The sequence below is a fragment of the Acinonyx jubatus genome, chromosome A1 (genome assembly GCF_027475565.1).
Source record: "Acinonyx jubatus isolate Ajub_Pintada_27869175 chromosome A1, VMU_Ajub_asm_v1.0, whole genome shotgun sequence".
In the NCBI taxonomy this organism is placed as follows: Eukaryota; Metazoa; Chordata; class Mammalia; order Carnivora; family Felidae; genus Acinonyx; species Acinonyx jubatus.
In genome coordinates this window covers 129,166,259-129,192,610 of record NC_069380.1, presented here as the reverse complement: position 1 = coordinate 129,192,610, position 26,352 = coordinate 129,166,259, and the positions used below count along the sequence as shown (strand labels likewise).

The 26,352-nt window shown below is 35.2% G+C and overlaps 1 long non-coding RNA gene across 1 annotated transcript in view; it reads right to left on the bottom strand.

Moving 5' to 3' along the window:
• Window positions 1-1,224: 1,224 nt before the first annotated feature.
• The window catches only part of LOC128315775 (uncharacterized), a 42,598-nt gene continuing 17,470 nt past the window's right edge, over window positions 1,225-26,352 (bottom strand). Inside the window, exon 2 of the long non-coding RNA XR_008298856.1 lies at window positions 1,225-1,637. This is a non-coding gene — a long non-coding RNA (uncharacterized LOC128315775). The remainder of the gene's footprint in view (window positions 1,638-26,352) is intronic.

Genomic DNA, 26,352 nt, shown 5'->3' with positions numbered 1-26,352 from the left:
TATCAATGAAATTTTAGATCCAAATAAACTGAATGCTATAAAAGACCCTGTTTGGATATGACGTTGTGATAAGAAACACACAGAAAAGTTAAAATACACAATTAATACAACTTTAACTTCCATCAAATGGCATTTTTTCAGGCATTATCTCTTTTGACCTTTACGAAAGCTTTGTACAGCATTATCATTGACCTTTGTTAAAGATGAGGCAACAGGCCTGAATGTTAAGATGGTGTCCTCAAGATCACACAGCTGAATCCAGGTCTCTAATATATGTACTTCAGACTACCCTATGATTTTGCCATTCTTTAATGAATTGCCCATAGCCTGCTGAAGACCTTTGAGTTTTCTTTGTGGGATGAAGTGATCTGGGGGGAAAAAAAATCTCTCTTCAGAGCTTATAAATGTGTCAGGTCCAAAGTATTTTTATTTGTTTCAGTTTTCCCATTTTTTTCCCCCCATGGGTGTTTATTTTTGAGAGGGCAAGTGAGGGAGGGGCAGAGAGAGGGAGAGACAGAATCCCAGGAAGGCTCTGCATTGTTAGCCCAGAGCCCCATCAGGGGCTCAAACTCAAAATCCATTAGATCATGACCTGAACCAAAATTCAGAGCTGCAACTTAATCAACTGAGCCACCCAGGCACCTCTAGTTTTCCCAGTTCTTCAATCAGGAATTCTTTTTTCCCCGTCTTCTACATTATATTCATTAGCAATTTCTTTGACTGCAATATATATTTTGAATCCAATCACTTCAGTACATTCCTGATGGCACCTTGGTCCTGGTCACCATCAGTCTCTTGGATTCCTATCTCCCTGTTTTCACTCTGGTGCCCATTTCTATAAGAGTAAATATGTGGAGTTAAATTAATTTAAAAATCTATAACCCTAATTTCTCTAAGCAAATTATTTTAATGCTTTCCTTTTGGAGAAACCATATATTGGCTTTATAACACACAGGGTATTTTCAGAACACTGATGTCATGCATATAAATATTTAATAAGAATGGGGTAAAGGAGTTGCTGTGTCCTCCAAATAGGAAAGTGTTAATATATCCCCACAAAATGCCAAGTTTTTAAATTAGATCACCTTGGGTATGTTTAAGATGTTTCAACTGTGATGATGTGGCCTAGGTGATTAGGTCTAATTGTATGATTTAATTTTACTCAGTAATTTTGATGAACAGATTTGCATGGCAATTCAAGAAGGAGTGTGCAGTAGACTAGTATCATTTCTATGCTTCTCTTATTCACAGAGTTCCTACTGAATGGGGAAAAAAAGGCAAAATGAGGTTTGCAGTACATGTTCTTGACAGCTCTGTGCAGGCACTGACCATTTCTTTACCTCCACTTCTTCCCTGTGTATTAAACACACCATGTATTCTTTGGTGATACGATCAATCAGTTATCTCAATATGGTAAATTTCAGCAAAGGCAGCCTCTGTGTCAACAGTCACAAGTTGGTAGGGAATAAAAAAAATGAGTCTGTGTGCTATTCTCTATCTCTCTTCTTCCACACCCTCCCTTCTTGATAGTGTTAAAGTCGAGTTTCTTGATCCCCACATCATTTCTAGACTGGAAGTCTGTAGGCTGAAGATTTGTTGAGATGCTTAGCAATAGTCAAACACATCTGTGAAGAAACCTAGAGGGAGAGAGAAAGAAGATTTGGTATCAGTGAATGAGTTCAGTTTGTGTTAAGTTTGAATTCTATTGCATAGAATTGTCCTAGCCATTAATTGCCATCAAGAAACGGGAAAATATTTCTGTTTGTAGGATATATTGAACCTCATAGGCTCTGAAATAATCTGTGTAAGAAATCTAGAAGACACGAATACTTGTTAGCCCTTGAAATGTGATCGAGAGATTATAAAACTTGACAAAAGCCATGAGAAACTACGGACAAGCAGCTAAATCAACAGTGTTGGTCTTTGAGAAAATCGTTTTGGGGAACAATGACATTTGCAATGTATTAGAGCTGACTGCCATAATTATTACCAATCCTATCCAGAGAACCAGTGCCTCAGATTGTAAAGATGTAAAGCATTTTCTTTCCGCTCTAAATAGAAAAGAGTTGAGTAAGGAAACAGTATCTACTATTAACAATTGTTGTGCAGCAACTATCAGAAAAATACTGTAAATAATCATGTAGTTTTTCCCCATTGCATCAGAGTGTTTTTGTTTTATTTTATTTGGGTCCACATAAAGAATAACAAGAAATTTCAAGAGTTATACAAGTGTCAGAGATGGAAAATGTATGTTGCTCCCTACAAATTAGTACCCAGAATCTGAGGAATAATTCCAAGCTAAGATATCTGTGTATATTGCTAAATATTTAAATGCTTCTTAAATCCAAATTTTGGATATGAACCAGGAGGTCTCAGCTCAGAAAAGCTTCAAAAGAAATGGAGTTTGACTCAGTTTGAGTTTGGGTGTTTTTTACTTAAATTAAAGTGATGGTTTTTTTGTTTTTGTTTTTTGTTTGTTGTTGTTTGAGTAAATTACTGGAAATTTCTCTGTGATATTAAATTTACAATGAGAATCTACCAATGGACTTAAAGTAATCAAAGATTTAAATTCATATAATTTGCAGAGCCATACCCCAAATAATTTATGCTCAAAAAAAAATGAGACAAGAAACTGATGGAAGGAGTACCTTAACATTCTTCCAAAGTCTACAGCTATCATTCTTATTTGTCTTCCTAAGAGTTTATAGAGTATTATGATCTGACACTTAATTCTAGACCTCTTTTGAGATATTTTATGATAATTAATTCTAGATCTTATTTTTGGTTTTTAGAATTAGTATTTTGAGTTATAATTTAAAATCAGTAAAGAGAATTTTGAGAAATATAAACATGATATGACCATTACCCAAAACAAGGGAAAGAGTCTATCACTCTGGAAAGCACCTTGTGACTTGGTCCAGTGGCTCCTAATTTCTGTCATCACAAATTAATTTTGCCTATTACTGAATGTCTTATAAATGAAATCATATCATATGTACTCTTCTATGTGTGTCTTCTTTCACCAACATGTTTTTAAAACTCATCTATGTATTGGGGCACCTGGATGGCTCACTTGGTTGAGCATCCAACTTCAGCTCAGGTCATGGTCTTGCGGTTCCTGAGTTTGAGCCCCCCATGGGGCTCTGTGCTGACAGCTCAGAGCCTGGAGCCTGCTTTCCGATTCTGTGTCTCCCTTTCTCTCTGCCTCTCCCCTGCTTGTGCTCTGTTTCTGTCTCAAGAATAAATAAAAATTAAAAAAAAATAAAGTTCATGTATGTGTTAGTATGGATCGATAGTCCTTTCCTTTCATATTGCTGAGGAGTCTTCCTTTGTTACCAGTATCCAAAGTTCATGTATATTTTCTTCTATTGATGGGCTTTTGGGTTATTTCCAGCTATACACTATTACGAATTGAGCTGGTATGAATATTCTTGTACCTGTCTTTTTGTAGACAAAAAGGCTTATTTCTCCAGTTCCTAGGAGTCAATTTGTTGTGCCATGGAGCAAGTCTGTGTGCAAACTTGAAAGAAATCATTAGTTGATCAAAAGGCTGGAGCATTTTACAATAATACCAGCAATTTATGAAAATTTTCTTTGTTACACATTCCTACCGACACCCAGTCTCATCAAAATTTTTAAGATCACACATTCTACCATTATTCATTGTGGCTTTGTTTTTCACTGATGAGTACTGATCTTGACCAAATTTTCATATGCTCTTTGGCCATTGAATTTTGTGTGTGTGTGTGTGTGTGAAGTATCTTTTTAGATATTTCTGTCCACTTTTTTTTTAATGGTGTTTGTTTTCTCCTAATTGGTAGAAGTTTGCTATATATCTTATGTATCAATTTTTTGTTTCATATCATATATCTCATATGACGTCCAGTCTATATCTTGCATTTTTACTTTCCTCTATGGTATCTTCAGATCACAGAAGTTTTAAATTTGGTAAAATATAATTTTTCATGTGTTTTCTTTTATGGTGGCTTTTCTGTGTTAAGAAACTGCCTGCTTGAAAGCCAGAAAAACATTCACTTAAGTTTTATTTCTAGAATATATATATTTTTGTTTCCAGATGTAGAAATAGGTAAAATATTAATTTTTATGAACAATGTAAACAGAGTTAAGGGGTCAAATTTTATTTTCAACCTATATACATATGTATGTGTATGTGTATAAACATACATAAAAACACAAAAAGTTGTTCCAGAGACACTTAATGAAAATGCTTTATATGTCCTTTTAAATAATTTTTTCTTTCTATATTGAAAATAATTTGTGGTCTCTTTCTGGGCTCCATTCTGTTTATTGATCTATATAAGTATCATTGTGTCAACCACACATTCTTGTAGCTTTACAGACTGTCTGAAATCATGTAGTATAAGACCTTCAATTATGTCTCTTTTTCAGTATTATTTTGTCTAGGTCCCTCGCACATCCATATAAATTTTGGTCTATTAATATTTACAAAAGAAAATATTTCTGAAGCTTGGAGTGGAATTGTAGTAAATCTGCAAATCAATTTGGGGAAAATTAACATATTAACAATATTGAATCTTCGATTCCATGAACATAAAATACCTTTCCATTTACTTAGATGCTCTCTCACTTCATGCAGCAATTTTTTGTAGTTGTAAGTATAAAAATTTTTTACATTTCTTAAATTTATGTTTATGTATTTGATAGAGTATTTGATGCTATCATACATATTTTTTTCAGCTTCCAAATATTTGTTTCTGGTATACAAAAATATATTGTTGTACAGAGCTAGTATCTAGATACCTTGATTAAAGTACTTACTATGTTTACAGATACATAGAGATTTTCTATGTATAAAATTATATCATCAGTGTATAATAGCAATTATTATTTTATTTAGTTGCTGATATAGACAAATTTACATTTATAATCTAGTCATTTGTTTTCTATTGTTTTGGGGTAATGTCATATTTATGTTTCATATGGAGATGACAAATGCATCTTTTGCTTATTAGAGTACATCTTCACTTAATATTCTACCACATAACACATAAGGACCTTATAATAGTAAAATTGCATTTATCTACCTTCCTGCCTTCGTCTTATTGTTTATATTTTATCTCTACGTGTTTTAAACTACATACCACTATTATTATTAGTGTTTTAAGCAATCATTACTCTTAAATACATATACCTAAAATTTCCGGTAATGTTTATCTCTGAAGACCCCAGGCTTCCATCTGGAATCATTGCTCTTCAGTTGAAAGAAATTCAATATCTCTTGTAGTGTTAGCTATTAATCACACATTTTCCCAAAATTGTTTTTATTGCACCTTAATTTTTTAGAAGATATCTTCACTGGTTTATAATTCTGCTTTGTTATGTCAGGTTTTTAAAGATATTCTGTTACTTACTTTTTGTCTTCTTCTTCTATTTATTGAACTATAGTTGGCACACAATGTTACCTTAGTTTCAGGTGTACAACATAGTGATCCGCCAAGTCTTTATGTTGTGTTATTCTCACTACAAGTGTAGCTACCATCGGTCACCTTACAGTGTTATTATAATACCACTGGCTGTAGTGCTTATTCTGTACCTTTCATGTCGGTAACGTTCATTCCATGAGCAGAAGCCAGTATCTTCCGCTGTCTTTTTGCCCATTCTGCCTATCCCTCTGAAAACTATCAGTTTCTCTGTACCTAGGGGTCTGTTTCTGCTTTTCTTTGTTCATTTGTTTGGTTTTTAGATTCCACATATGAGTCAATTGATGTGGTATTTGTCTTTCTGTGACTTTCTTCACTTAGCATAATACCTTTAGGTCCATCCCCACTGTCACAAATGGGAAGATCTCATCCTTTTTATGGCCGATTAATATTCCATTGTATGTATAGAATACATCTTCCTTCATGTATCAATGGGCACTTATGTTGTTTCTATATCTTGGCTATTGTAAATAATGTCACAATAAACATAGGGGTACATATATGTTTCTAAATTAGTGTTTTTGCTTTTTGGGGGTTAATACCTTAGTGGAATCATGGAATCATATAGTTGTTCTGTTTTTAATTTTTTGAGGAATCTTCACACTGTTTTCCACAGTGGCTGCACCAATTGAGATTCCCAACAGTGCAAAAGAGTTACTTTTTCTGTATATCCTCTCCAATACTTATTTCTTGTCTTTTTGATTCTAGCCATTCAGACAGGTGTAATGAGATCTCTCATTGTGGTTTTCATTCACATTTCCTGATTATTAGGTCCTCTGCCCATGTTTTAGTTGCATTATTTGTTATTTTGGTATTGAGTTGTATAGTTTCTTTCTGTATTTTGGATATTAACCCCTTGTTGGATATACCTTTTGTAAATATCTTCTCCCATTGAGTAGGCTGCCTTTCATTTGTGGATGGTTTCCTTTATAGTCTCAATAGTTGATTTTGCTTTTGCTTACCTTGCCTGAGGAGACATATCTAGAAAAATATTGCTAAGGCCAGTGTCCGAGAGATTACTGCTTAGGTTTGTTTTCTTCTAAGAATCATATGGTTGTAGGTCTCACATTTAGGTCTTTAATCCATTTTGAATTCATTAATGTGTATGGTGTGAAGAGGGGTCCAGTTTCATTCTTTTTCATGTAATTCTCCAGTTTTCCCAGCACCATTTGTTGAAGAGACTGTCTTTTTCCCATTGTATATTCTTGTTTCCTCCTGCTAGTATATTAATTGACCATATAATTATGCATTTATTTCTGGGTTTTCTATTCTGTTCTATACCTCCAGCTATGTTCTTCTTTCTCAAGATTGCTTTGGCTTTTTAGATTCTTTATGATTCCATGCAAATTCTAAGATTATTTGCTCTAGTTCTGTGAAAAATGCTGTTGGTATTTTGATATGAATTGTATTGAACTTATAGATGACTTTGGGTCATATTGACATTTTAACAATATTAATTCTTCTAGTCCATGAGGTTATTAGTTCTTTCCATTTGTTCATGTCGTCTTCAGTTCCTTTAATCAGTGTTTTATAGTTAGACAACTGAGTACAGGTCTTTTATTTCCTTGGTTAAGTTTATTCCTAATGATTCTTTTTGGTGCACCTGTTGAATGGATAGATGATAGTGTGTGTGTGTGTGTGTGTGTGTGTGTGTGTGTGTGTGTGTGTGTATGCATGTTAAATGATTTTTGTTCTGAAAATTTTTGAGAGGTGCTGTGTATCTTTATGCATATCCTGCCTGAAATTTTCTTTCAATCTGAAGATGTTTACATTCATATGTGGAAATCGTATCCATTATTCTTCACTTTATTTTCACCTGTGTCCCCTTTCTGGAATTCCTGTTATGAAAACTGGACCTCTTAAATCCATCCTCTGTGTTCCTTAAATTTTTCTTAGAGTTTGCTTCTCCTATCTTGCTGCTCTATATTTTGAGAAGTTTTTCAACAATTTTCCATGAAATTCTTCTGGAGTTCTTCTTGGCTTGTTTTTAATTTCATCATCTACAGTTTATTTCGGGATCTCTTTCTTGTTCTGATTTGGTTCTTTTATAGCTTTCCAATACTAATAAATTAAATATTATCTCACAACAGAGGATTCTAACTGAAATATCTTAATGTTCTTTTTATTACCCAGATTATCCATCTCCACCAGAACCAGTTCTCCTGTTCATTCTGCTTAGAACCTCATTTCTCTTACGTGTTTCCTGAAATACACAATGTTTCTTTGTTTTTCATTTATGTGAATTCATTCATTCAATAATTATTCATTGATCTGTTACCATGTGATAATCATTTTTCTAAGTGCTTAAAAATGCATTAGTTAGGATTTTCAAAAAAATAAAGATTCCTTCCCTCATTCAACTTACATTTAGAAGAAGTGGGAAGAAAGTGAGCAAGTATGGTAACCTAATTATACAGGATGTGACAACATCATCAAATCTATTGTGAAAAAAAGAGAAAGCAGTGGACGATGAGAGACTATGTTGTGTGGGTTGGATAATTTTAAATTATAATATGATGATAGCTACACTGAGAAATAACATTGATAAATAACATTTAATAGGAATTATTTGGCCAAGGAAGGCCATTGGATACCTGATGGCAATGAAAAGGCCTAGGGAAGAGAGCATTCCAGGCATGATCGAGGAACAGCAAAGAGGGACAGTGGTCAAATAATTTGGATCAGAGTAGGCTGGTCCAACTTAGAGAGCCATAGGTGATTGAAAGCATTAGAGGATCTGGTTCTGTATTACTAAGAGATATATAGATATTTATAATGACTGTCTTTTGAGTGAAATGGAAAGTTACTGAAAAGTTTGGGAAATGGCATAATATGTATTACATATTTTAACAAATCACTACAATGAGACAAATTAGATAGTGAGTATAAGAGAAAGAGTAGAGTAACTGCAATATTCACATTTGTTTGTTTTGGCTTTTTAGCTATACATTGGTCATAATCAACTGGTAAAATGATGTAGAAGACTGGGGTGGAAGAGGCCTAAGGGGTATGTCAAGAATTCAGTTGATTACATGTTAATTTTGAGATGCCTGTAACACACATTATTTAGGCAGTTGGTTATGGGAATCTGGAGTTCGGGAGAGTTCTGTGCTGGAGATAAAAATTTGGGAGGCATCAGCATGGACAAAGCATCAAATCGCTTAATTTGCCAAAAAAGTATATACTACATTTATTTCCCTTAAAAGAAACTAAGTTACTGTTTTGCAGTTTAACAGTTCAGAGTTTTGCTAACTAGAGTAATTGATATCATGCCTAAATTTAAAGAAATACCAGTATATGGTTGCAAATAGACATTTAAAATATTTTACATAGTCTTTTGGTATTTGGATAGATAGAATTGAAGTCAACTAAACAGAAGCCTACTTCTCTTTAGTAGTATACATAAAGGCAGAAAATACCAATTGGCAATAATAGCCAGTCAGTATTATATCTAATTAATAACCCTTGTATCAGTGTACATTCTCTGAATGTATTTGAACTGTAAAGTTGCAGAAGATCCAAAACTTAGAAAGTATAATTACTTCAAGCTTTGCATGTTTCTTATGTAACTTTGGTAATTATGTTCATGGCTTGAAGAGTGCTGTAGGTGAATTCATTTTTTAAACTGGCACCATATTATTTTTCTCTAACCTTTTTAATATTAATGACTCATTAATAAGCACTGTCTGTGTGAAAAAAAATCAAAGCTAATTTTTAAGAACTTCCTCCTGGTCATTTTCAATTTTTTCTGATGTGCTTATTTAGTCTTTCTGTTGGATTTGTTTCATTTTACTTCCTTGACTAAATTATAAAAATTTTGCTAGTGTCAGGTAAGAAGTAAAAGGAAGATAATGGGGAAAATCAATTAATAATGTTAAAACCCTATAACAAAACACTAGATTTTATACAGAGAAGTCAGAGATTAAGACCATTCTTCGTAGATGATGGTGATACCATCTCGTCAACAGTTTGAAGTTTCTAAAAGTATGTACCTTGGACAATCTTCAGCTAACTCAACTAGGGTGTTTGTTAAAAATGCAGATTCCCTGATTCTTCCCTAAGTGTGCATCTGTGCATTTGAGGAGAGGGTTTGTTGAACCTGGGAATCTACGTTTTATTTTTTACATTTTGAGAAATGCTGTTGGAACATTTTATAGTTGATAAATTATTTTTACTATTTATTTTACCATCACAATACCTATATGCAACAGTCTGAGCAGGTACTATTATCTCCCAGTTTACACTTGAAAATACAGGCTCAAAAAGGTTAAGAGATTCTTCAATACACAGAACAAAGGGAAGGGGCAGGGGATGGGCTAGATGGATGATGCTCATTAAGGAAGGCACTTGTTGGGATGAGCACTTGGTGTTATATGTAAGAGATGAATCACTAAATTCTACTCTTGAAACAATTATTACACTACATCTTAACTAACTTGGCCTTAAATTAAAGAAAGTAAATTTATGGTAAAGTAAAAGCTTCAACACTCATATTCCAGTCTTTTGTCATGAAACAACTGAAAGAAAAATTATGGTGCTTATGTTTGATTTTTATTTTCCTCATATATGAAATATGCATTCTTATACTGGATATTTAAACTTTATATTTCTCAACTTCCTTAGTTTATTTCATGGTCTGGATTCTGGAAAAAAAAATACAAACAAAGAGCCAACAAACAAAACACCAAACCTCTGAGATGAGAATTTCTGTGCAGTAACTTATTAAAGAATTGCTCCCAATAAGAAGTAAGGGCTGGCTGAAGGACTAAGAAGTGGAAAAAACTAGGGCTGTGATTACAGAGAAAGTGCTAGCATCTCTCTGACCCACATGGAGTCAGTTTGTCCTGACTCAAGTAAGGGAGCTGGGCTAGACTATCTGCCCTAGACACTGACTCTGGACCATCCCAGGAGAGACATAAAATCCTAGCATTTTGCTTTCTATGCAGGCAAAGTAGTTGTCATAGCCCTGTGGCAGCCTCCAAAGTCACAGATGCAGGCTGTTAAAGGCAAGCAAACATAGAAGCTGAGGAAATATGGGTTATTTAAAAATAAACATGCTATTAAGACAACACTGCAGATTCTGCTATCAGTAAATACAGTTTACTAGTAATTAGTCCTGGGGTGATTCACTTTATCTCATTTAATTCTTTTTTAATTCCAGTTTTCATTTTTAATGTAAAAAGTTAATAGTAGCTTCTGCCTTGCATTCTTGTAGTATTGTTGACTGGATCAAAGAGAATAATGAATACTTTACAGTAATGTGTAAAAATAAAGTGCTATTCCCATGCAAGATATTCTTTAATTTTAAAGAGATACTCTTTTATTATTGAAGAGATATTTTGTAAAAACTCTTTGCTGTGGTTCATATGTCTGAAACCTTTGTTCTTTCTGCAAGCAAGCTAAATAAGAATCCTTGAATATAGCTGTTCTCTGATAGTAATGGTGAATGTGGTCCTAATTTTAATATTTAAACAACCTAAGATGACTAAAAGTACAATGTTAGTGATTTACCAGTTAAATTTTGAATCAAAAGACCTAAGGCATTTCTGCTTCTATCACAGTATTGTTGAATCTTTCAACAGTAACAACAACAAAAAAAATTGGTAATTCCTTAGATATTTTGAACTGTGCATTTCATAAATAGGCTGGTTATGTGAAATTTCTCTAATCAAATCTAGCATTTATAATAGCTCAAAAATAGACCATACCCATATATGTCATTGAATAAAATGTTTTCTAATGCAAATGTTTTCTTAAATGTTCTTGTAGAAAGTTTATGGCAATAAGAATTGAACATTATAGAATACTCATAGATCCACATAGAAATGCCATGTTCCACTTAAGATGTTAAAGTTCATGTCCTTGAATATATTTCCAATTTAACAGCATAGAAAGTAAATTCTGCATAGGTAATGCCACATGAAGCAAGAATGCATTTTATAATCCATCAAAATAGTCACAAGTTGTGACTTCATTATGTATAGCCTAATGGTCTTAATTTTTCAAATAACTGTGGGGATTAGAAGTAGAATCAATTCACAAGTATTTTAGGCAATATCTCTGAGTAATGCCATATTTTCAACTTAGTTCAAAAGGATCAAAACTTTTTTGAGTTTTACAAATAAAGTTGTGTTGGCTCTGTTGGTATTGTTGGAAGCTGTACTGTGAACATGCAGTGTGACAAAAGCCAATTAAAAAGGAACATTCTCATGGACATCCTTGTCAGTGACATTCATACTTTTAGGAAGTCTTGGGTGCAGAAAATTGTTGACTTAAGTAAAAGCTTAATTTGTTCCATTGGATTCTGGGTTTTTTCTCTATCTAAAACTAGAAATGAAATTTTGTCTGTAATAAATGCAGAGGAATTTGAAAAACTTAGCCATCTAGGATTCAAAAATGTGTCCTAGGTTCTCTTTTCTCTTTCTTCTGTAGAAGGGCAATATGATCTGATTAATGTTTCATACAACTCTAGCTACTACATAGAAAATAAGAGGTACTCAACCTTGGAGTCTCTGTTTATGGCCCTAAAATTGCTTTTGGTCCCAAACTTTGCCTTTCAAAATCCCCCAAGGTTAAATTCAAATGTAACTCCTTTAAGTCTTCCTAAGTTTCTTATACCAATTAGTCATTTCTCATGTATTTTATTCCACATATTATGTACTAGTCTTCTCTTTCTCTGAGGAGAAACCTTTCATATAATGTGTCATTCTCTGAGGAGATACTTCCAAATACTGTGTCCTTTTGTATCCTTGTCCTTGGTAGTACTTTCTGCAAAAATGTTCAATAAACCCTTGAGTAAAATAGAAATGAAAATATTATTTGTACTGGAAATTCTCAAAGAATTTTGTGAGTTCTAACACTTAATATGTGAATGAGATTCTAAAGTCATTTCATATGCTGAAACTAAAATCCACCCTTATTCATGATATCAACTCTACATAACTCTACATATCTTTGAAGTCCTTGTTGCGGGCACCTGTTGACCTTCCCCAATTTGGGGGGAAATAAAAGAAAAAACAAACTCCTAAAAAGAAACCCAAACAACATCTATGTTCTAAGTTAAAGCCTTTCCTTCCACAATATCTTTTGCTCTTGAGACTTTTTCTAGTAATACCTAATCTTTTTAGATACCCCAGTTATAAGTAGGATGTTTAGTGTTTTCTTGCTATAAGATCAACGCTTTCTGTATACTTATTAAAGATTTCAGGATGCCCATCTTCTTTCACAGTAACCAACTTTTAGATTTTCCAATGTACCATACTTTCTCTCAACTTTGATTTTGTAGGTGTGCTTCCTTCTGACACGCCACCATTCATACAACCCTCTCTTTTTGTAGATGGCCCCCATTAGTTTTTCATGACTTAGCTCATGTACCACTTTCTTACCCCAGAAGTTTCCCTTATTCACCCGATCCCAACTTGTATTGCACCTAATCAGTAGTCTTAATCCAATGCCATTGTATTGCAATTGTCTAGGTACTTCATGATCTTATTTCTGAATATTACTTCCATAAGTAACTTCTATAAGTAAACTTAAACTTCCATAAGTCACTTAAAAATAAAAGTCATTTTATATTTACTGCCAGAACCTAGCAAAATGCCTGAAAACTCATGGGTGCTAAATCTTATGAAGTAAGAATACTTTTGTTTGAGAGGCACCTGAGTGACTGGGTCACTTGAACATCTGACTCTTGATTTCACCTCAGGTCATGATCTCATGGTCATGGGATCTAACCCCACAAAAGGCTCTGTGCTGAGCATGGAGCCTGCTTGGGATTTGTCTCTCTCTCTGCCCCTCTCCCAACTCGGGTGCATGTACTCTATCTCTGTAAAATTTAAAAAAAAAATTTTTTTTAAGAATACTTTTGTTTGAAAGAAAGGCAGTTACAAAAAATCCCTTTTTGTTATTCTTAGAATTGAGATATCTATGCTAGGACAATGTCTCTTAATTTGTATTGATCACACCTTTTTCTAAAGAAAATGCTGACATTAAACCAATCGGCCAACGATTCCTGTCTATGGATATAAACACTGTTGGTATATATTCATGTCAGGAAAAAGCAGCATGTGATTCAAATGTCAATGGCACCAACCTTGCCAGGTATCGATTTTATCTATTTCACTAAAATTTTGGTAGGTTTGCTAAATTATACAATTAATTTTGTACCCAAATCATGGGATGTTGATACAGCGGTAGTATACATATTGAGAATTTCATGGTAGTTATTTATGTTGGTATGAGTTTCCTGATCCTAAACATTCTTTTCATAGTAAAATACAATTATTTCAAATGAGAATCACAAACTGCCTTCTTCTTCACTGAATGAAGGAAATTCAGGAATTGTTCACATAAATACAGGCTCTAAAATAAATTTGCTGATTCACTGCATCTGTCCCGTATATGATTAATATAGCCAATGCAAAGCCACTCCACTTTATCATGGACATCTACACCTAGGGCTCTAGAGAAAGTGATTAAGAAGCACTGATCATGAATCTATATTAATCTTCTGGACCACTAAAGGGAATTTTGACTTGTGGCACAGTCCTTTACAAAATGACTCCAACTGCTTCTGTTTTTCAAAGCCTATGGCACTACGTCTCAGATGTATTTTAGTTGTAATGAACACATAGATCTCTAGACACCATTATTTTAGCATGAAGTCTGAATATAATGTTGGATTGAAGCCCTATGGTTGTTGGCATTATTGCATTGTCAAGGATATTGTCAAAATGGAAGAATAGCACCAATTAAGAAGTCTCCTCTCATTACTGAAGATGAGTGGCTTAAAAGACTACTGTACTGGTAGGGAAAAGTAAAAGTTAAACTAGAACACCTTTAAAGTGAGTCTGAAAAAATAACTTTGATTCAGATTCCGTAACCAAGGGTTACTTTTAAGAAGTGATATGTAAATGCCACTAAAAACTGGAATGACCAAATTGGAATGCTCCTAGTCAAAAAGGAAATCACTAAACTTAGTATAACAAGATTCCCGGCAGTCAAACCATGCAAGCAATTCTTGAGAGCCGACTGTATTCTGTTCTCTAATCCCAGTTACTTTCCTGGATTGTAGCTTTTGCAATTTCCTTAATATATGTCCCTGGTAGACCTGAAGCTATGTGCTTTATGACACTGATTTCTTCTATACTCATCTTAAACATGTTACTTTGTCCATTCTTGCCTCAGTATCCTGATATACACACCTGTGATTAAGAATGTGGTCTTTTTACCTGAAGCCTCCATTAGTCCTTAGAAAATGTTCCACTGTGCAAATGTTAGACAAAAAAATGTTTTAAGTCAATTATCCTGTGCTTGACAGATCACCAGACCAAGAATAATCTTCATGTGTATAACAGGATCATGAAAAAGGTGGCTACATGAAGCTGTCTTAGGCAGAATATATATGTAAAGTAAAAAATAAAAGCAATTCCCTAATTAAATATTATCATCAGTTTAAGAAACAGAGCTGCGGGGGAGGGGGCACGTGGGTGGGTCAGTCAGTCAAGGGGCCCACTTAGGCTCAGGTCATGATTTCAAGGTTCAGGGGTTCGAGCCCCACATTGGGCTCTGTGCTGACAGCTCAGAACCTGGAGCCTGCTTTGGATTCTGTGTCTCCCTCTCTCTCTCTGCCCCTCCCCTGCTAGTGCTCTGTCTCTCTCTCTTTCAAAAATAGATAAACATTTAAAAAATACAAAAAAAAAAACCTTAAAAAAAGAGAGAAACACAGCTATGGGGGCACCTGGGTGCCTCAGTGAGTCGAGAATCCGACTTCACCTTTGTGCTGTCGGCACAGAGCCAGCTTCACATCCTCTGTTCCCCTTTCTCTCTGCCCCTTCCCCACTTGGGCTTTCTCTCTCAAAAATAAATCTTAAAAAAAAAAGAGAACTAGGGACTCACAAAGGATAGGTAATATGAAAATAAGTAAAAGAGCTCATTTTAATTACTGCCAACACTTTTCATAATATTTTTCAATGATTTGAAAATTCATATTCAATGGATATAGTTTTTACCTTAACAAAAATCTTTTTTTTTTCCTAATCATTAACTGCATATGGAAAAGTGGATGATTTGGGATATGAGATAATATTTTCTAATAAAAGTAGTGTGGTAATTTTTCTTTTATGGTGTTAATGCAGTATTCCAAAGCACCAAATAAACAGGAGTATTTCTGTGAAGCTCATCAGTTTTATTCAGATGTGCGATGCAAAAATACTCAGGAAGCCTATGCAGCAGTATTATACACAGGGCCCAGTAAAATGAAGTTTCAAGCACTCACGTGAAAGACTAAAACATTTTTTATTTTTAAGATTTTTTTTAAGAATCAAGTTTTTGTTTTTGTTTTTGTTTTTTAAGAATAAAGGTTTTTTTTGTTGCTCTTGTGGTTGCTTTCCTTTGTTTTGTTTTGTTTACTGAATGAAAGAAAGCCTTAGTTGCAGACATACTGGATTACTGCTAAGCCATCACCAGCCATTTCTCCTGGGCAGAGACCTTGTATTAAACAGTGAATAAGTATGAAGCAAATCCACCCATCTCCAACAAATCTCTCTTTGAAGGATAACATTTTAGGCCAAAAAAAAAAAAAAAAAAAAAAAAAAGGTACCTAAAGAAAATAACTAGAAGGCTTTCTTCTAGAAGCCTGAAAAAATAAGACAGAGATCTATAGTTACTTAAATCGGGACCATGGCAGTATGAAATAAAGTCACACAGGCCCACCAGTTTAGAGACTGAATGTAAATTGAAGGAACGTTGTTCATATTTCTAAGCTTGGGGTTAAGGTATCAGGGTAATGCCAATCTTCTAGTATGAATTTGGAAGCTTTCCCTCCTCTTGTATTTTTTTGGAATAGTTTTAGAAGAATAGGTATTGAATCTTTAAATATTTGGTAGAATTCATTAATGAAGCCATGTGATCCTCTACTTTTTTTTTGTTGGGAGTTTTTATATTATTGATTCAGTTTCATTGCTAATAATCAGTCTGCTGAAAATTTCTTCTTGATTCACTTTTAGAAGTTTATATGTTTCTAGGAATATATCCACTTCTTCTAGGTTGTCCAATTTGTTGGCATATAATTTTTCATAATATTCTGTCGGAATCTTTTGTGTTTCTGTGGTATCTGTTATTACTTATCTCCCTCATTTAAGATTTTATTTGAATTTCCTTCCTTCCTCCCTTCCTTCCTTCCTCCCTTCCTTCCTTCCTCCCTCCCTCCCTCTCTCCCTTCCTCCTTCCCTCCCTCCCTTCCTTACTTGCTTTCAAGTCTGTCTTAAGGTTTATAGATTTTGTTGATCTTGTCAAAGAACCTTTTCCTGGTTTTATAGATCCATTCCATTCCGTTTATTTTGGTCTCCATTTCATTTATTTCTGTTCTAATCTTTATTATTTCCTTCCTTCTATTGGTTTTGGGCTTTGTTCTTATTTTTCTAGACCCTTTAGGCATAAGGTTAGGTTGTTTAACATTTTTCTTGATTCTTTAGGTAGGTCTGTAATGCTATCATCTTCCCTCTTAGAAAAGCTTTTGCTTCATGCCAAAGATCTTGGACCATTGTGTTTGGACCTTGTATTTTTAAATTTCCTCTTTGGTGATTTGGTTGACCCCCTAGTTGTTTAGGAGTACTTTATTCAGCTTCCATGTGTTTGTGTTCTGTCCAGACTTCTTCTTGTGGTTGGTTTCTAGGTTCACACCATTGTGGTTGGAAAAGATCCATGATATGATTTCAGTCTTTTTTAATTGTTAAGATTTGGTTTTGGTTTTTTGTTTGTTTTTATGGCCTAATGTGATCTATTGTGGAGAATGTTCTATATGTACTTGAAAAGAATCTGTTTACTCCTGTTTTGGGATGGAATATTCTGAACCTATCTATTAGATCTGGTCCACTGTGTCATTCACAGTCGCTGTTTCCTTATTAATTTTTACATCAATGGATAGATAATCCAGACTGGGGTGTTAAGACCCCCTACTATTATTATATCACTGCCAATTTTTTAATCTTTTTATTCTATTAATGGTAGCTTTATGTTTTTGGGTGTTTCTGTGTTGGGTGCGCAAATTCTTATAATTGTTATATCTTCCTGTTGGATTGTTCCCTTTATGACTATGTAGTGTCCTTCTTTGTGTCTTCTTACAGTCCTTGTTTAAAGTCTATTTTGTCTAAAAGAAGTATTGCTACCCCGGCTTTTTTTTTTTTTTTGCTTGCATCTGCATGATAAATGATTTTTCATCCCTTCACTTTCAGTCTGCAGGTGTCTTTAGATCTGAAGTGAGACTTTTGTAGGCAACATACATGGGTATTGTTTTCTTATCCATTCAGTCATCTTGTGTCTTTTGATTGGAGGATATAGTCCACTCACATTCAAAGTAAGATAGGTATGTACTTTTCGCCATTTTTTTACTTGTTTACAGATTGAAACCTGTATTTTCATACTAACATAAAAATAATATTCATGGAATTTTTTTAAAAAACTGATGCTGTCAAGGGCAATAGTAAAATAGTACACAGTGGGAGCAGTAGAAAAGTAAATTTTATCAGTTTAGGATACAAATTAAAGTATATACCCTATGAATAGAAAGTAATCAAATGCAATGACTGAAACTGAGATCTATAGAAGCTTATTGAAGATGGACTTACTGTCCTAGTGCTTTAGTCACTATTCAAGGTGATCACTAGAGTTAGGCAGACATTTAATAAATATACCTCACAATTACTGATCATTTACCATGTGAGAATATTTGTTTTACATTCACCTAATCCTTACAATCACCTTGTGGCAAAGGTGCTATTATTAATCTCATGTGACAGATGAGAAAGAGAGTCTGAGTGAATTGTCCAAAGTCACAGAGAGAGTAGTAAGTAGTAAAGCCAGGCTTCTAATAGTGTAATACATTGCTCGTCCTCTTAGCCACTACTTAATTCTGTAACCCAGGAAGTTACTGTGTAGCAAGGGAGAGGGAATTTTAATGTGGAACATTCCTTTTGGTATAATCGGGCCATCAAACAAAATAAGATACAGATTTAGGAGAAGCATTGAAGTAATTTTGAGATTTTTCTCTAAATTATTAAAATACATTGCATATCATCAGTGGCTTTCAGATTTTTAAAACAAACCAAGTGAATTCTCATTGTATAAAGCATATACAAAAAATATACATATAAACAAAAATAAAAACTGGAGCTTTCTACTTGGAGTAGTAAGCATGGAACCTTGCATAATACCTCAAAATCTGTCCCCTAGACTCTTTCAGCTTCAAACCTCAGAAGAACCCTAGGATTCTCCAGAACACAATTTGAAACTCTCTGGCAAATAGACTCAAGTACTTGGGACAGATCTTTAAGACCATTCCACCATTGTTGCTTCAGTGTCCCTCTAACATCTTAAGTGCCTATGATTTATTAAATAAATTAATGGGAAGGGCTGTATTAGAGAACAACCCAAATACCAGCACAGTCACAACTGCAAAGTTGGGAGAAGTAACCCTCAATTTCCACACGGGTGTGATAGGATGATAATCTTACCTGAAAATTGCAGGGTAACAAAAAGGATTAGAATAGTGCACATACAGTACACATCAATGCCCAGTACAAAGGAGATAACAGCAAAAGGTAGCTGCTATTTTTGTCATCATTACAATTGGCATGTATTTCTTCAAAATACAATGATCTGAGCCCAAAATGCACTATACATTTTGCTCAATTTTCTTTGATGAATGGCCAACTGTTACTTTGCTGTCCTTGTGTTCTACTGCTTTTAAGATGAATGTAAGAATTCAATTGGATTTCTCCAGGAGGACATGGACAAAAAGAGCACACCAAATATATTAAGGTAGAATCAGTTTGACATGGGTTATCTCCCTTTGAGTTAAGAATACATTTTTATCATTGTGCTCAGAGAAATAATCAGTTAGTGAATGCCTTGATAACTCTAGTTGAAAAAAAACTGAGATTCTTAGGAGAAGAACTGAAATGCTACACCAGATAAGAAATTATATTAGTTGCCTAGAATAGTAACAGGAGGTGCTTTTATTCAGCAAAGTGCTGTTGGAGCCTATCTGCCACTGGGATTACAACGTGTCAGGGGTTGGCTAGCAAACTGGTAGGATGGGATAGCAAAGATATATTTGCAGCAAGGATTGGGGAGTTTCCTAGGGGAGAAGTCATTCTCAGCAAAGAAGTAATAGGACACATAAGCTTGGCCCAGCAACAAAGAGTTAGTCAACAAAGGGAAAGGAAATCATGAGTTACAGTATGTTATTTTTCCCAAGATGTGCCTTTTGGCCTAATTCCAAATAAACTCCTATCTCCATATAATAAACAGGGAAAAGAAGAATACTGAAGTGCTGACAGAAAGCTTTGTTGCCAAGGGATCTATAAAACCTAGATATCATAAGAATATTTACATATTCCTTTTATATATTTACATACTCACCTAGGTATCATAAGAATATTTAAATAGTAATTAAAATATTCAAAATAATAGGCAATCAACTTGCAACAGGCAAAGCCATTCTCTTAATTTTTGCAGAAATACAATAAGGTTGTTTTTCACTAAAGCATTCACACACAGTTTTGCCATCTTCAAAGTCCCCACAACAAAACTGCAAGAAGTAACTACTTGGTGGTGGCTAGTGGAAGCTGAATAGAATGGGAGAAGCTAAAATATCAGATGTTTTGTACTACCTAAGAGGATTGGGGTGTAAAATTGAGGGATAGTCTCTGGAGAATCCAGCAAACAATGTAGAGAAAGGACATTTTTGACGGGCAAAAAAGGTGTTTTAACCATAGGACAAGTGCCAGCAAAACATGGATCATGTGAATGCGTAGATGTTCTATGTATAGCAATAACCTCCTGGATAGAGCTTACTTCTCCTAGGTTCTGCTGTTTTGGGATCCAGGGTGTTCTAGATACTTTTAGAGCTGAAACGGGATGATGTTGCATTTTGTCAGTTGTGCCAGTTTGTGGTTCCACAGTGGGGAAACCTATGCTGTCTACAGGAGGAGTACAACACTCCCTTTTCTCATAGGTAAAATGTGAGTAGAGCCTTCTAGAACTGCCAGAGTGTGTCATCTTCCACCAGCTACATTAAAAAGATAGAGCTGATACCTTATTTTGATTCACAATATTGCTGCTTTGTTTGCCAAAAAAATGAATGTGCTGAAGATGAAAATGTGCCTCTCAGATCTTCCACCACAGGAATATAATTACCTGGCCCCTAGTGATTCTCTCTGAAATTCACCAGTGAGTTAGTGTCAACACCATACTTCTGACAGGCTGCTTCCCACTAATAATGGAGCTTGGCAGGTACATTGAGAAAGACACTCCTGAGAGATACAGGATTATGGTAATGGGCACATTGGCTTCAAGACTCTTTATCAACTTTGCCAAAATTATCTTAGAACTCTGCTCCAGTCACGTTGCCTGGGTAGCTCTGTCCGTCAAGCATCCAACTCTTGATTTTGGCTCAGCTTTTGATCTCATGGTTAGTGTCAGCATACAGCGTGGAGCCTTCTTGGGATTCTCTCTCTTTTCCTCTCTCTCTGTCCCTCCCCCGCTCATTCTCTCTCTCTCTCTTTCAAAATAAATAAATGAACCTAAAAAAAAAAAAAGAACTCTGCTCTAGTCTTAATGCCTCTCTTCCCCCACCTTCCTTCTTCCTCCTCTCCCACATAGGAGTGAATGTCCTTCATGGTCTCATGGCATTTCTCTTTTATCCCTCCTCCCCCCAGTATTATTGAGATGCAGTTAAGATACATCACTGTATAAGGTATACAGCAATAATGACTTGATTTACATAGATTGTGAAATGATTATCACAATAAGCTTACTGACCTCCATCATCTCCTATAAATAGAAGAAAAGAAAGCAAAAAAAAAAAAAGGAAATTTCCTTTTGAAGAAAACTATCAGGATGTAGTATCTTTTTTTTTTTAATTTTTTTTAACATTTATTTATTTTTGAGGCAGAGAGAGAGCATGAACAGGGGAGAGGCAGAGAAAGAAGGAGACACAGAATCTGAAACAGGCTCCAGGCTCTGAGCTGTCAGCACAGAGCCCCACGCCAGGCTCAAACGCACGGACTGCGAGATCATGACCTGAGCCGAAGTCGGACGCTTAACCGACTGAGCCACCCAGGCACCCCAGGATTTAGTATCTTAATAACCTTCATACATAGATCATGTTAAGTACAGCTGTCATGCTATACATTACATACCTGTTACCTAGTTGTTGTTTTTTTTAATTTTTTTTTTCAACATTTATTTTTGGGACAGAGAGAGACAGAGCATGAACGGGGGAGGGGCAGAGAGAGAGGGAGACACAGAATCGGAAACAGGCTCCAGGCTCTGAGCCATCAGCCCAGAGCCCGACGCGGGGCTCGAACTCACGGACCGCGAGATCGTGACCTGGCTGAAGTCGGACGCTTAACCGACTGCGCCACCCAGGCGCCCCCTGTTACCTAGTTTTTTAATTAAAAAAATTTTTTTAAGTTTACTTATATTGAGAATGGGGGGTGGGGGGTGGCAGAGCAGAGAGAAAGAATCCCAAGCAGGCTCCAAGCAAGATGCTTAACTGACTGAACCACCCAGGCGCCCCACTTATCTATATTTTAAGTGGAGGTTTATACACTTTAACCACCTTTCTCTCATTGCTCTTCCTAGCCCCCTGTGATAACCCCAAATACAATCTCTCTATGAATTTTTGCTTTTTTGATTCCACATATAAGAGAGATCACACAATATTTGTCTTTCTCTGACATTTCATTTACCATAATGCTGCCAGGGTTCATCTCCAGTAGCACTAATTTCAGGATTTCCTTAGTTTGTTTGTTTGTTTGTTTTTTGTGGTTTTTTGTTTTGTTTTTAATAGTTGGGTAATGTTGTATATACACCACAACTTCTTTATACATTTATCTATTATGGACATTTAAGTTGTTTCCATGTCTTGGTATTATAAATAATGCTATGACCATGGGAAAGTAGATATCCTTTTTCAGTTAGTGTTTTCATTTACTTTGGATATATTACTTGAAGTAGAATTCTTGGATCATATAGTAATTCGTTTTTTTTAATTTTTGAAGATCCTCCATACTATTTTTCATGGTGGCTGTACCAATTTATGATCCCAACAGAAGTGTATAAGAATGTATTTTCTCCACCTCTTCTCCAGCCTTTGTTATCTCTTCTGTGCATATATGTATATATTTGTATGTATATTAAGTGAGGTATAGTTGATATATTAGCTTTAGGTATACAACATAGTGAATTGACAATTACATACATTATGAAATGTGCTCATTATGTTAAGTGTATTGTTACCATCAGTTGCCATACAGAGTTACTAACAGAGGCATCTAGAAATCTGATTTTTTTTACACCAGCCAGGGGTTTAATATAAATACAACCACCATAGAAAAACCCAAAATCACACATACACTGTAACCAGAATGTCAAGTAGTGGGGACAAAAGGCAGATTTCTGACTCTCTGACTCATGCAGCCCCCAAATAAAATTAACAAACATGAAAAAATCAAGAAAATAAGAAGATTCATACTAAGCTGTGGGAGGGGGAGAAGGAGTATTTGTGTGCATATCACACAGAGAATGGCCAAGGATTACCATGGAGTCAGGTTAGACCCTGGGCTGGGATGGGGAGACCAAGGTCCCTCACCACAATTTAGCCAAACCTGAGTTGTCCCAGGTACACTAAACCCCACCCCAGCTTGGAGGCTGTGTCAGAGGTAGGGCAGGGACCATGCTCCTCCCCTTACAGGGAGATATAACTTCTTCCTTGCTGATTTGATGCCTTTTCTTTCTTTTTATTCTGTTTGCTGGAGATGTGACTTCCAATACCAGGCTCAATAAAACTAGCAAGAGTAGACATTCTTGTCTTGTTCCAGATCTTAGAGGAAAAGCTTTTCAATTTTTACCATTGAGTATGATGTTAAATGTGGGCTTATCATATATAGCTTTTGTTATGTTGAGGTATCTTCCTTCTAAACCCACTTTATTGAGTGTTTTTACCATGGACGGATGTTGAATTTTGTGAAATGCTTTCTCTGCATCTGTTGAAATGACCATATGGTTTTTATCCTTCATTTTGTACCTGTGAATAATCATGTTGATAGATTTCTATTAAACCATCCTTTTTTTCCTGGAATTAATTCCACTTGATTTTGGTGAATGATTCTTTTACTGTATTGCATTTGGTTTGCTCTTATTTTAGGGACTTTTACATCTGTCCTCATCAGGGTATTGCTCTGTAGTTTCCCTTTTTTTATAGTATCTTTTTTGGTTTTGTTATCAGGGTAACAAAGGCCTCATAGGATGAGTTTGGAAGCTTTCATTCTTCTGTTTTTTGCAATGGTTTGAGAAGAATATGTATTAACCTTTCTTTAATTTTTAAATATTTTATTTAAATTCCTGTTAACATGGCGTGTAATATTAGTTTCAGGTGTACAATATAGTGATTCAACAGTTCCATACAACACCCAATGCTCATCACAAGTGTATTCCTTAATCCCCATCACCTATTTAACCCATCCACTTGCCACCACCTCTAGTAACCATGTTCCTCTTTATAGTTAAGAGTCTCTTTCTTGGTTGGCCTCTCTTTTTTTTTCTCTTAGCTAACTTGTTTTGTTTCTTAAATTACACATATGAGTGAAATCATACAGTGTTTGTCTTTCTCTGACTTTGCTTACCATAATACTCTCTAGCTCTATCCATATCATTGCAAATGGCAAGTTTTCATTTTTTATGGCTGAGAAATAGTCCATTGGCTATATACCACATGTCCATATGTTTTCATTTTAATTCCAGTTAGATAATATACTTTTTTAAACATTTGGTAGAATTCACCAGTAAAACCATCTAGTCCTGAAGTTTTGTTTGTTGGGAGTTTTTTGATTACTGATTTAATTTCATTACTAGTAATTAGTCTGTTCAGATTCTCTATTTCTTCCTGACTCACTTTTGGAAGAATGTATGTTTCTAGGAATTTATCCATTTCTTCTAACTTGTCCAATTGTGTGCATACAATTTTTCATAGTAGTATCTTACATCATTGTATTTCTCTGATGTATGTTGTAACTTTTTTTATTATTATAAATATAATTTATTTTCAGATTGGTTTCCATACAACACCCAGTGCTCATCCAACAGGTGCCCTCCTCAATGCCCATTGCCCACTTTCCCATCTCCTCCACCCCCCATCAACTGTCAGTTTGGTCTCAGTGTTTAAGAGTCTCTTATGGTTTGCCTCCTTCCCTCTCTGTAACTTTTTTTTCCCCACTTACCCCTGCCCTGGTTCTCTGTTAAGTTTCTCAGGATCCAAATATGAGTGAAAACATATGGTATCTGTCTTTCCCTGCCTTATTTCACTTAGCATAATACCCTCCGGTTCCATCCACGTTGGTGCAAATGGCCAGATTTCATTCTTTCTCATTGCCAAGTAGTATTCCATTGTATATATAAACCACATCTTCCTTATCCATTTGTCAGTTGATGGACATTTAGGCTCTTTCCATCATTTGGCTATTGTTGAAAGTGCTGCTATAAACATTGGAGGTACAAGTGCCCCTCTGCATTAGCACTCTTGCATTCCTTGGGTCAATTCCTAGCAGTGCTATTGCTGGGTCATAGGGTAGATCTATTTTTAATTTTCTGAGGAACCTCCACACTGTTTTCCAGAGCAGCTGCACCAGTTTGCATTCCTATCATCAGTGCAAGAGGGCTCCCATTTCTCCACATCCTCTCCAGCATCTATAGTCTCCTGATTTGTTCATTTTAGCCACTCTGACCAGTGTGAGGTGGCATCTGAGTGTGGTTGTGATTTGTATTTCCCTGGTGAGGAGCGATGTTGAGCATCTTTTCGTGTCTGTTGGCTATCTAGATGTCTTCTTTAGAAAAGTGTCTATTCATGTCTTCTGCCCATTTCTTTACTGGATTATTTGTTTTTTGGGTGTGGAGTTTGGTGAGTTCTTTATAGATTTTGGATACTAGCCCTTTGTCTGATATGTCATTTACAAATATCTTTTCCCAATCCATCAGTTGCCTTTTAGTTCTGTTGATTGTTTCCTTTGCAGAAGGTTTTTTAATCTTGATGAGGTCCCAATAGTTCATTTTTGCTTTTAATTCCTTTGCCTTTGGAGATGTGTCGTGTAAGAAATTGCTGCAGCTGAGGTAAGAGAGGTTTTTTTTCCTGCTTTCTCCTCCAGGGTTTTGATGATTTCCTGTCTTACATTCAGGTCCTTCATCCATTTTGAGTTTATTTTTGTGAATGGTGTACGAAAGTGATCTAGTTTCATTTTTCTGCATGTTGCTGTCCAGTTCTCCCAGCACCATTTGTTAAAGAGACTTTTTTTCCGTTGGATATTCTTTCCTGCTTTGTCAAATATTAGTTGGCCATACATTTGTAGGTCCAATTCTGGAGTGTCTATTCTATTCTATTCTATTCTATTCTATTCTATTCTATTCTATTGGTGTTTGTGTCTGTTTTTGTGCCAATACCATACTGTCTTGAAGATTACAACTTTGTAGTAGAGGCTAAAGTCTGGGATTGTGATGCCTCCTGCTTCGGTTTTCTTCTTCAATATTACTTTAGCTCTTTGGGGTCTTTTGTGGTTCCATACAAATTTTAGGATTGCTTGTTCTAGCTTGGAGAAGAATGCTGGTGCAATTTTGATCAAGATTGCATTGAATGTGTAGATTGCTTTGGGTAGTATTGACATTTTAACAATATTTACTCTTCCACTCCATGAGCATGGAATGTTTTTCCATTTCTTTGTATCTTCTTCAAATCCCTTCATAAGCTTTCTGTAGTTTTCAGCATACAGATCTTTACATCTTTGGTTAGGTTTATTCCTAGGTATTTTATGTTTCTTGGTGCAATTGTGAAGGGGAT